The sequence below is a fragment of the Centruroides sculpturatus genome, unplaced genomic scaffold (assembly GCF_000671375.1).
Source record: "Centruroides sculpturatus isolate CEXI.00-Female unplaced genomic scaffold, Cexi_2.0 scaffold696, whole genome shotgun sequence".
NCBI classification, from domain to species: Eukaryota; Metazoa; Arthropoda; class Arachnida; order Scorpiones; family Buthidae; genus Centruroides; species Centruroides sculpturatus.
This window is the reverse complement of record NW_019384932.1, coordinates 179274-191319: the sequence shown is the minus strand read 5'-3', so window position 1 is coordinate 191319 and position 12046 is coordinate 179274.

The following is a 12046-nucleotide window of genomic DNA, read 5'->3' as shown; positions in this document are numbered from 1 at the left end:
GTTTGAATGGCTCTATGCAGCTTTTTCAAAATTTCAAAATACGTCTAGGAAGTTATCCCGAGGTGGAAACTTCTTCGACGAGGGGATACAGAAACTAGTCTCATGCTATGACAAGTATCTGAATTTTAGTTGCTGACAGTGACTAAGTAGTTAGTGACTTTTACGAAATTATCTTATTTTATAAGAAATATGGCGGAAAAATTTCTGTAATAAGTTTGAATAGCTGCACTTATGACGTTTTTTTGAAATTGGCAACATTAAACGTCGTTTGACAATGGGAAATAATTGAAATATGGCTGTTTACAATTACAAAGTGTAGCACGTGTAACGATGTATTAGATTTATAAAGAGATAAGCAAAGGATATTTGTTAAATTCGCGTTGTCAAAGAATATTTTTTGTCGTACATTTGTCTATAACATAAATAAATACGTAAATACTTACACTAGAAAGATTTTACGGCAGAAACTGTATCACAAAAAAACGCAATCCAACTTTAAAGCTTAGTAACATGGGATCTGTAAGTGGTAGAATAATACTCTCAACGTAAAATGAAGTACATAAACTCAGAATGTATGATTTATTTTGGCACATTTTTACCTCTGCTGGACACTTTTGAAGTTATGCAAATTCAATTGTTCATCCAAACAGATGAGTGATCATTTTTATGTTTATTTTTCTTAGGACCTTTATTTCTTAATACAAGAAAATGTATCAGTTAATATTTTAGAGTAGACGGTTTAATCATTTGATTTTCTAACGTAATTAAAATTAATATTTTGACTGAAAACGTGAAATAACAAATTTCATTTAAAATATAAATTAATGAAAATTTTCACATGAGAATATTTTTAAAATAATAAACAAAACTTAAAGAATATTCTTAAAAATAAATTAGATTTTAATTCTGAAAAGAAGTGAAGTAATTGTAATTATAAATTCAAAATTATTTTCTTTGGAAAAAATGGTAAAATAGCCTATTTAACTTATTTTCTTCATTGTTAAAGACTACAAAGTGATGAACTCTTGTGTAAATTTAATGCATTTGGAAACAAACATGTTTTTTCTAGATTTTAAGAATGGTGTAACAGTTTAAAGATTATTTTATTATATTTTAGTTGCTATATTTTTTAACGAGGCATTATTTATTGTAATGTTATCATAATGCTGGGCTACAATTTTTAATGATATTTTTAATTTATTTAATTTAAAATATATGCTCTCTATTTCAAATTAGTAGTGGCTTGCCCCTGTACATCATACTTTTCCGTTAGCAATGGAGTCGTGCCGGTCATCTATCTAGTTCCTTTCAGGGAAAATTTTGAATTGAAATAACGTGACTTCCAGTTTGCTTCGAAAGTTCATATATAGTTAATTGGGGCTTCCTGTCTCTCTTTCCATACCTGCTCTTTAATTTCATTTTATTTAATACCGTTCTCGAGATTAATCCGTTCCTTCTCCAAAATAAAGCCTTTTTTTTTACATTTTTAGCTGTATTCCACGCATAAAAATGCAGTGCAAGATTATATAATATTATATTAATAAATTTTTTTTTATTTAATTTAACTTAAGCATATTTAAACACGAATTCTTGGATGCCATTTATATTACGCGAATATGAATTAACACGATTTTTATTAAGTAATTTGTCCTACCAAGCTCATGCCTGACCAATTGTCTTGCCGAATGGAGTTTTCCGAGCTTTCTTCGCATGTCTAAGTAGGGGCTAATTTCCCATAGTAAGTTCTCCCTGAAGGCACTTCCCTTGGCAGATCGCTCTTGTATTGAATTGTTTTAACCAAACAAAACCAGCATATAATATTGTAACATTATAAATCAATTTTAATATTTAAAAGCTAGGGTGGGCCAAAAGTCAAAAGTCAAAAGTTTTCTGTTTCTGTGTGATTAAGTGTGGTTACACCCTAGAACAATAGTCTTAACTTAAGGTATAAGTATTTCCGAGATGCGCGACATCTTCCTGGGGTTGTGAGACTTTGTATTAGAGATATTTTAAAGATATACATTTAATAATAACAAAAATACGCAATAGAAATATATTTTTCATTGTCTAACAAATGGTAATGCTGAGCCCTCCATAAAAATTTAAATTGCTATGCTACTGGAATTCAAATTGGTTGTAATGGTACTCTTTTCTTCCTGAATTTCGTTAAAGTTTCGTTCGAAGCATATTGAATAGAACTAGCTCTTTATGACTGTCTTGTTTGTTATTCGTTTGTAAAGTCGAATGAATTGTACTCTATATGACCTACGAGAGTAAGGTGTCTGCTTGCTGCTTTGCGGGACTTGAATTAGGCCCAGTCGAATCTTCAGAATTTTTCATGGTGATATAGCCTGAAAATGTAGGCTCCATTGCTTTCCACTTCTTGCGTTGCCCACCAAAGGCCAAGCGGTTCCGTTTCCTGAATACTGGGAGTTCGGCCGTAGGTTCGCGCCTCGCCAGGATGGCTATGTGGAGTTTTCCGGGTTTATTCCACGTCTGAAGCGCCTAAATAGGGGGCCAGTTACTAACACTTAGGCAGATCGCCCAAGTGTTGCGTTGCCATAATAAAACAAAAAAATCTTGGGTTTCATTTAAACACAAGGAGAATTTTTGTGAGCTTTAATAGTCAAATTTCAAATTTTACAGCAACTCTTGTTGTGCCATTTTATTCAGGGATATATCATTATAAGATAGTTTTTTCTTTATTCTTTCTGCCCTGAGATCGTTAATAAGAAGGTCTTTTAAACATCATGGATTTGTCCAGGATCACGATGAGACCGGTCGAATGGTGAGGAATGAGACTGCCTACCATAAAAAATTCCTGGGACTTCCTCGCTAAAATTTGATCCCAGATTCCCGGAATGGTAGGCTGATACTTTAATTGTCTTGTTCGTCCGGCCTTCAAATTAAATGCGTTTAAATTAATTTATTAAGCCATTTCTCTGAGTTTTAAGATAGTCTAAACGTGTAAACGTAAACGTTATAATAACTAAATTTTACAAGAATTATTTAACAGATTAATTACACAATTATTTCAAGAAACTATTAAAGAATAAGAACAAAATTTTAGTTTTTATCAGAGATAGTATAAAATTTATCTACGAATTTTATAGTAACATTGATGAACAGTTTTAATGTAAAATAAGTTTTTTTTTTTTTTTTTTAATATAAACCAGAAAATTAATAAATTTTACGTAAATAAAACCGAGTTGCAGTCAACAGCCGAATGACTCAGACAATTAAGGATAATTTGAATGAACGAAGATCCTGTTATTAGGCCTTACGGCCTGGCAGCGGTATTATGGCTAGTTCGAGGGCCGGCTCAAAAGTATCTGACGCCCCTAGGTAAAAAAATTTAGGCGCTCCTACATATTTTGCTTTGGAGAAGTTTTGAATTAATTTATCTATATCGATTATACACGTAATTTTAAGTTCTATAAATGTTATTGCTAGACCAGTGAGTTCTTGAACTACCGTAAAGCGAATGTACGTTTTTATAAGTTAATTTTGAAAAATAAAATGGTAAAATTTGGAAAGGGAATATCCTCTTAAAGAATTTATAGAATCAAATTTTTGTGATAAAAGTTCTTAACCGGGTTAAGGAAATTTGCAAATACACAGGACGCTAAAAGGTTGAGACAAAGGCACAAACATGCGCAAATGCGGCACATCTTCATATTTGGAGAGATTTGAGCGCAAAAATTTGACATTGAAGTGCTGAGAGCATGCGACGTTGCTTTAAAATTCGACGCGTTTAAATTTTATTGATGTCATTAAATTGGATTTACGACATTCGTATTACCACCGGCGTGCTTTGACAACCGAATCGTCGACGACCTGGCCATGGCGAGGGGTGGATACAATTGCTGACTATAAGACAAATTACTTCCAGATGTGAATAAACCATTTCCATACATTTTGGATATATTTTAAAAGATTTTTAAGTATTACGAACCGTTAGATCTTTTCATTTTAGTTGTTGCTTTAGTCTTATTCTGAGAATAAGCAAATTAAATTTAAATATTAAATATAATTATAATATATAAATAATAATAATTTAATGTGGCTAAAATAAAAAAATCGAAAAAAATTTAAAGATTTATCTTTTCTTTATGAATAAGGCTGGCGCCTTCGTATCTTGGCATCCCTAGGCAATCGCCTAAGTTTATCTAATTGTAAAACCGGCCTAGCTAGTTCTATTCATTTTGAATGCTACTTGATAAAAAAACAAATTATTATTAAACACGATGCTTTATTAATATAGAACATACTGTGTGAACATGTTAATTATAATTTTATGTCGTCCGGTTTAATCGAAAAGCTTATTATTGAGACTCACTATTTATTTCGTAGTTTAAAAACTCCTAGCAAACTCCCATTGTTTACTAAAATGTGACTTTTTACTAGTGATGATTCGTATTTCCATCAAAAAAGGTAACAAGAACAGATACACCTACACCCACTACAATTCGACATTTTGAAAATGTACGCCGAAATCTCTCCACTCATTTTTTTCAATTTCACTGTATTAGAAAGATATAAAGATCAACGGTGATCGACCACGAATCAGCTGGTATGCCCTAGTTGCAAGAGTTGCAAGCATCTGTTTCGAGGGCCCACCGGAAGTGTTCAAGTAGGTCCCTTGATCAATCTATGGTTAAGGTGCCCAGCCTACATTACTAAAGGAAACTCACAATAGAATCCAAATAAGCGACTCCAGAAATCTTCGAGGGTTTGTTTGTCCCCGATATGTCGGACCCCATTCATTGTCATCCGGTTGCTCCTATTATAGGTCTTTCCAAAACAAATGAAGGGTATAGAAAACGTCATCTAGTTCCCATAGGGCAGAAGGAATAACAAAATGAAAAAAATGAAATAGAGTTAAATTATTTTTCAAGTAACAACCAGTAGGATTTTATCCAGTTTTTGTAACAAACAATAGCTTTTTGAAAATTACAAACTAATCGCCATCTTTTATGACATAAATTCCGTTCAATTCAATTCAGTATGACACTTCAGTTGTGAAAGAATATTTTATTTTTTAAGATGAATTTAAAAAGGTTATTCAGAACAGAATAATTATATCATTAGTTTTCCGTAAAGATTCTTCAGTAAATCGGATAAACAAATCAGAAATTTTATTTTATTTTATTAGTAGAGAGTGTGATTAAAGTATATTGGAATTTTTAGTTTCAAAATAAATTTGCTCCACTTTAAATATAGAGAATGTATAAAATTTCCACATAAGCTAACTACTTGTTTCTGCTTTTATCAAGGACATGCTTATCAATCTTGTTAAACTTGTTTAACTATTCAAAAGTCGTTTAAATCCTCAGGGTAATCAAGTTGTTAAAGTAATTTCTTGAATACAATTTTATCATTATTAAAAAAAAAATTAATATTATACATAAAAAATAATTAAACTAACCTAGAATAATATAAAATTTAATTGGGTTTATAGTTAATTCTAATATTATACTCGTGTATAGATTAATGATAACTAATGGTTAATAAGAACTGTTATTATTACTACTAAAATATAATTAAATAGATAATAATTTGAAATTTTTAGTTAACGTTGCAAATAGAAAAATAGTGATTAAGAATATAAATTATTAACTCAGCATTATCATTATCTTTTTATTTTTATTATTTTAATTCATGTAAAAATTCTTCAATATTAAATCAATCCAGAACATATAATTAATAACTAACTAATTAACATTTAATCACATTCATTCTGACGCTCACATTTCTTTCGTAGTCTTTTCAATTAAATATTTAATATTTTAATAATTGTAAACAATTATTAAAATATTAATGCTGCTGTTACAGTTAAAATCTGCTTGAAATTAGCCTGCATTAAATAATGCAAATTCTATTCTTGGAAATGCCGGTACGCATCTCGATGACATTTTTCTAGGTTCACAGACCTATAGATCATTTGCACATGATGCAATGTAATCATGACGTTCAAAGCGTCACGTGCTCGTTGTGAACATGCTCATTTTACATGCCACCATATTGGAACTGTTGGCACATCAACAGTATGTGACAGTAAGGCGTAGGCGAAATTATGGTTTACTTAGTAGTAGTCCTCCTGGAAAATAAAAACAAAGCAAAAACCAAAGTAAAGCATTAAATACATAACACGTAATACGAGAAAACAATCGTTACAAACTAATTTTGATTGGTATTGATTCACAGTATCGTACATGTTCAAAATAGTCAAATTCTTCCGGTTGTAATGTTAACAGTACATATAATCAGTATGCAATATGTGTTCTATTAGTCTCGAGTTATCAGCTATACGCTAAAAGGATATGATAAACGATAATGTGGAGTATATGTACAAGCACCATTACGTGTTCTTTTATTAGGGACGCTCAGATAATAGTTATTTATAACACCATTATAATATTTAAAACACAGTAAGCGGTCAAAGTATTTTATTAGATTTATACGGTCGGACAATCCAAGTCATATTCTTGCTACTACGAGATTATTAGTAGCCTATACGGAAGATTGCTGAGTTTGTTTATAAGAAAATAAATGTTTTGAATTCCTTTAATGACTTTATTTTAAAAAAACGGAACTGTCATTGACCAGACTGGCANATGGGTTCGGCCAGGCCCACAATGGGGCTGCCGGGTGGTGAGGGACGGGACTCGACATATCCGGACGAACCATCACCGAAAAATTGCTGGGGATTTTTCGACTCGTACGATTCCATCCCGGGTCCCCAGAGTGGTAAGCTGCCACCTTGACCGCTCGGCCATCCGGCCTCGTAGATGAGGGGTAAAAAATAATACCTAACAAAAACTACGCATTAAAATATTTGTCTCCGAACAGATTTGAACACTTACTGTTAAAATTCATCTATGCGAGTTGGAACCGAACGTTAAAACGTATTTTATTAAAATATTTTTAAGTGAATAGTTTTTTACAGACCGATTATCTGTTAAATCTGTTCAATGTATAGGGCAACAATTTTGTTATTAAAAATAATTTATTTATGTTCTAAATCAATCTTATCACGATAAGCGACATTTAACACGTTCTAAGATTTTTTAAAAGGAAGTTCATGCCTTGAAATAACCGATATAATTTTTGAGTTTTTAAGCTCATATTTGCATATCACAGCCTATATTTGATTTTATTGTCAAACTCTTAATTGGCGCATAGTCTTAATCAAATCATTTATCATCATCATCGTCACTGTCGCTAAATGTTATTCTTAGCAGCTGATATGCGGGTTAACGAACGGCATGACTACAGGCAGTGGTGATATTCAGCGGGTTCGCACAGGTTCGGCCGAACCCGTTGTTAACATTTTCAAAGTTTTCCGAACCTTGTTAAACACACGTAACATTTCTCAATGGTTTTGATTCTTTTAAAAATATTAAAATATACGTATTATTCTCTGTAACACTACTAAGAGCCTTCCGATGCACCATTTGAGCGAAAAAAAATTGTTAAGGAAAAATTTTCTGTTAGCGAACCCTTTGTTAAATATTTCGAATGTCATCACTGACTACAGGAACACCGTAGGATAATGAATAAATACTGTACAGTACATTAAATTAGTATAGGGTAATTTACACTCATTTATAACAAAGTAGTCTTATTTTTGTTATTTTAACATGTACTTATATTATTTACCATAGAGTAATATACTGTTGTCAATGCTGCATTGAAAGGGAACATAGTTTAAATTTCGATATATCCAATATAAAATTTCCCGACGTATCAATTATCCTTAGTTATACTGTACTCCCGATCCCGTCATATCGAATTTTATATTATTTAGGGAAAAACGATAAGATTAACATTATGAATTTGGTTCGGAAACTTTCTTTGTCTCGGCAATATTTTATTTTTTCTCAGGAAATTCGAAAGAAAAAAAATTATTCGAGTTTCAGCTGATTCACATGGCCGTTCAACTGAATCGTTTCTTCTTAAATGAGTTTGTTAAAAACAAGCACAACCAGGTTTCTTTTGTTTAACCTTTTTCCCCGCTCTTCTGAATTCACGCGTTTTAGAAAATTTTAATCGTGTGAACGAATTAGTAGATGCATCGCTCGAATAAAATAAATGTTTCATCATTCAATTTATTAGTCTCACTATGGATTTTTCAATCTATACGTTCAATTCTTCTCCTTTAGTTCTAATGCATACAAATTTGAATCTTAATCAAATATTCTTTATACATTAAAAAAACACGAAATCATCTTTGTATTTTATAATTTAAATTGTTTGAATTTTCAAAATTAATGTTCTAATATCGAATATAAAATATATATACAATTTCTTTTTTGTAATTAAATCGACTACAAAGTTTTAATGTTGAGATTTGAATCAATAAAGAATTTTCAACTTTTTTTCAAATATATTTATTTATTTTTAAAATTTAATATTAATCCGTAGATATTTGTTATTTTGCAAAGTATTCATTGAAAATATTGTACTGTGTAAAATATTTATGAATGACAACAACAATCATCAAGCAAAAAATGGAAAAAAAAAAAATTCTTTATTCTTAGAGGCAGAAGTACTAACAGCGGGTTTGTAAACGTGAACCAACAAAACCTTATTTTTTTAAAATTCCTGTATTTTGTTTTATCTATTAACAATAATACAGTATATAATCTACAACACTGCAGGAAGATGGGAATTGAGCAGTTTACGGATTTGTTTCCCGTAATAATGATAAACTATAATCACATCTATACACAAATAGAGCAATAAAAATAATATTCTAGGCATTCATAATATGATGCCAACTATTATCTGTTCATAAATATACTGTTTTAAAATTCAAAATTAAAAAAGAAAACCAAAACAATAACTATAGTATTAAATTTCAAAATATTTAAATGTAAAAATTCCAAATTTTAATAATAAAATTTGTAATGTTTTTCACAAACGAATAAAACTATTACAACTTTATTTTAAAAAATAAATAAATGGTAAACGATATGCAAGAAAACTTTTGTTTCCGCAATAAAAACATTCAATTTTTCGTTCACGAGCAGATGGACAATAGCATTGCAACTGAAGCAGATCCACAATTTCACCTTCCTTTAGATAGATACTCGTCCTATTCAATTTTCTTGACTATTTACACATAATTAGAACATACATGAATTAAATGCAACCAACTAAATAATAAAAACAAAATAAAAATTCAGAAATTGCAATTTTCAGGCCACAAAACAGGAACTATAATAGGAATCAAAAAATCTAGTGGCACAAAGATTAAGAGCACCCAAAACATTATTCTAAAACAATCACCAGTAATATGTTTGGCACCTTACTTGTGGCCTGGTAATTTCATAGGAATTTCACCATTTTATCACTTTCTATTTATGGCTAATTCTAATTATCAATTGTCAATGTCTACTACAAATAAAGGCTTAAAAATAAATCAATTATTTTAAGTTAATAGTTTTATATCATTGATAGATTAATGCTAGCTAAAAAAGCATTAAAAACTGATTAGGTGAGAATCCATCAAAATCAAATAATTGTTTATAAAGATTTTCTTGTTAGTTTACATTTTAATTACAAAAATAAAATACCAAAAATTTTCTTTACTACAAATCAAATTTACTAAAACAAATTTTCAACTAAAAATAAAAAAGTTTTTTAGATGAGAAATCTCTTTTTAATGTTTTAAAATTTCTCTAAGAACCTTATAACTAATATTTAATTCCATATAATAAAATCCCAGTATAAAGATTAATTTTACTCTAAATTAGTAGTACTTCATTTTTTATTTTCAAAATTTAAAACTTATATATAAATCTGTACATATCAGAACTGAATTTGAAGTACTGTTCAAGATATTTAATTAAATTTCTTTTAATAAAATGAATGTTTTACATACATTTCTTTGTAGGTCTTTAAATAAGTAAATGTATTGACTGAATCCTTAAAAAATTTTGCTAAGAGTTAATTATTAGTTTTGATTTTTATATAACAATAAACAGTATATTTATGAACAGATAATTATATTTCAATAAACAATAAAAATTTCATGCTCAAATCAGTTTATCATAGAAAACTGTTCAGTTTAGCCTGCTATAGGTGGACATCAGTTTATTAATAGAAACATTACAATGTTTCAAAATTCCCTATATATAATCTCATCATGTAATAACAAGCCATTCACATTTTCACTCTCTGTTTCTCATACATGAGAGTAATTTTAACAAAGTGATCTACAAGTAAACAATGATATAGCAATCCACCATACAGAAACAATATATATAAAGCTGCCTCGTCCTTTTCAAGGAACATGTTTCAAAAATCAGTGTACACAAGAGACCACTAATAATGCCTCTGTTAAGTACAAGCAATTTATCTACATTGTTTTCTGCATACATTCAGGACACATCACTGATCTTTCTACATATTTGCAATAGGAACAATACTATAACAAAAAGAGAACAAATTATAATACATTATATCTATTTTTACTTCATGGGCAGCAAAAGATACACAATTATTTTCTACAATAGTACTGTATTTCATGAAAGTTCCAATTTTTAAGTAGCAGATATAATATTAAGAGTAAATACCAAATGCTGATGATACACATCAATTACAATGCAACCTTCCCTAACTCATTCATATTATGGTCACCCATCTTATGGGAGACCGTGGGCTTATGGTAAGCAAAAGGAGACAGATTCAAAATCTGAAACAATTTCCCATCATAAATTAGTCACATAGTAGCAATAAATTTCTGCTGATTGAAAAGATATTAACTATACAATCACATTAAAAGTTTCAATATTAGAACAAAGCATTTCAAATCTTATTTAACATACAGTATTTACATTGCCCAGAAATATCTCTCTTAAAATATCAAGATACTACATTTCCAATATGTAGTATTGTATACAACAACATTAACCACATAGAACCTTACTTGGCAGTGTTAATCATCACCCAGTGAGCTTAATAAATCACCATCATCACTTTCGGCCAGACAAAAGAAAATCACAAATAAAGAGGCACTCCATTTAATTAAGCACTTATCTGGACTATTATATTGAAATCACAACAGTTCACGGACGAATTGTTGAGCAATGATTGTCCATTTCTTGGGCAATAGATAATCCTCGTTCCTATACAAATTCTTGCACAGGATAATTTGACTTGGTATAATAATGAATTATTAACAACAGAATTAAAACAGAAAATTATGCAATATTGAATTCTAGAATAAATCAAATTTTATAATAAAACATGAATATCTAAGTCTTTTCAAGCATCTTATCAATTTAATTAAATTTAAATGATAAAACATTGCAATGTTTTATTATGTTCCAGCTTTATCTTCTATATCACATATATTAATTGATATAAAAACTATTACAGTAATGTCATGATATTGAATGTTATTTTGTTACTGAATCATCAATTAATTTTTTAAAATTTAATTTTAAATTAAATCCAAAACAGTTTATAACAAAATAAATAAAAAAATAATAATAATAAAAATGTGATAATATTGCACTTTGTTTAGGTTCAGAATCAAAAATCAACTAAAAAATAAATTTCAAATGAAAAACAAAGATACTGTGTATAAATGAGCACTTTCACTAGTTAGAAATCTTAATAAAATTTTAATTATACATGTATATATATATATATACTAATATAATATAAATTATTATATTTATTGCACTATTTTCTTTGCACTTCACATTTGTATTATTATAAAAATGAGACTATTAAGATCAAATAAATATCATTCTAAATTGCCTTTGACATATTCACAAACATTGTTTCCTATGCATAGCTTTCATACCATTTGTGAATAAATGGTTTTCAGCAAAATTCAAATTGTTTATTCAGATATAACTATGTACAATCGGACTGCTTTTATTTTCATATAATCCATAAACTGCAGTTAATTTTAGATATTTCAAAATGATATGGAACCAGCATCATTATTTAAGAATCAGGAGATTAAATTGAGCAATAATTTATATCAGTTGATTAAAAATAAAGTGAAAAAGCTACAGAATAAAAT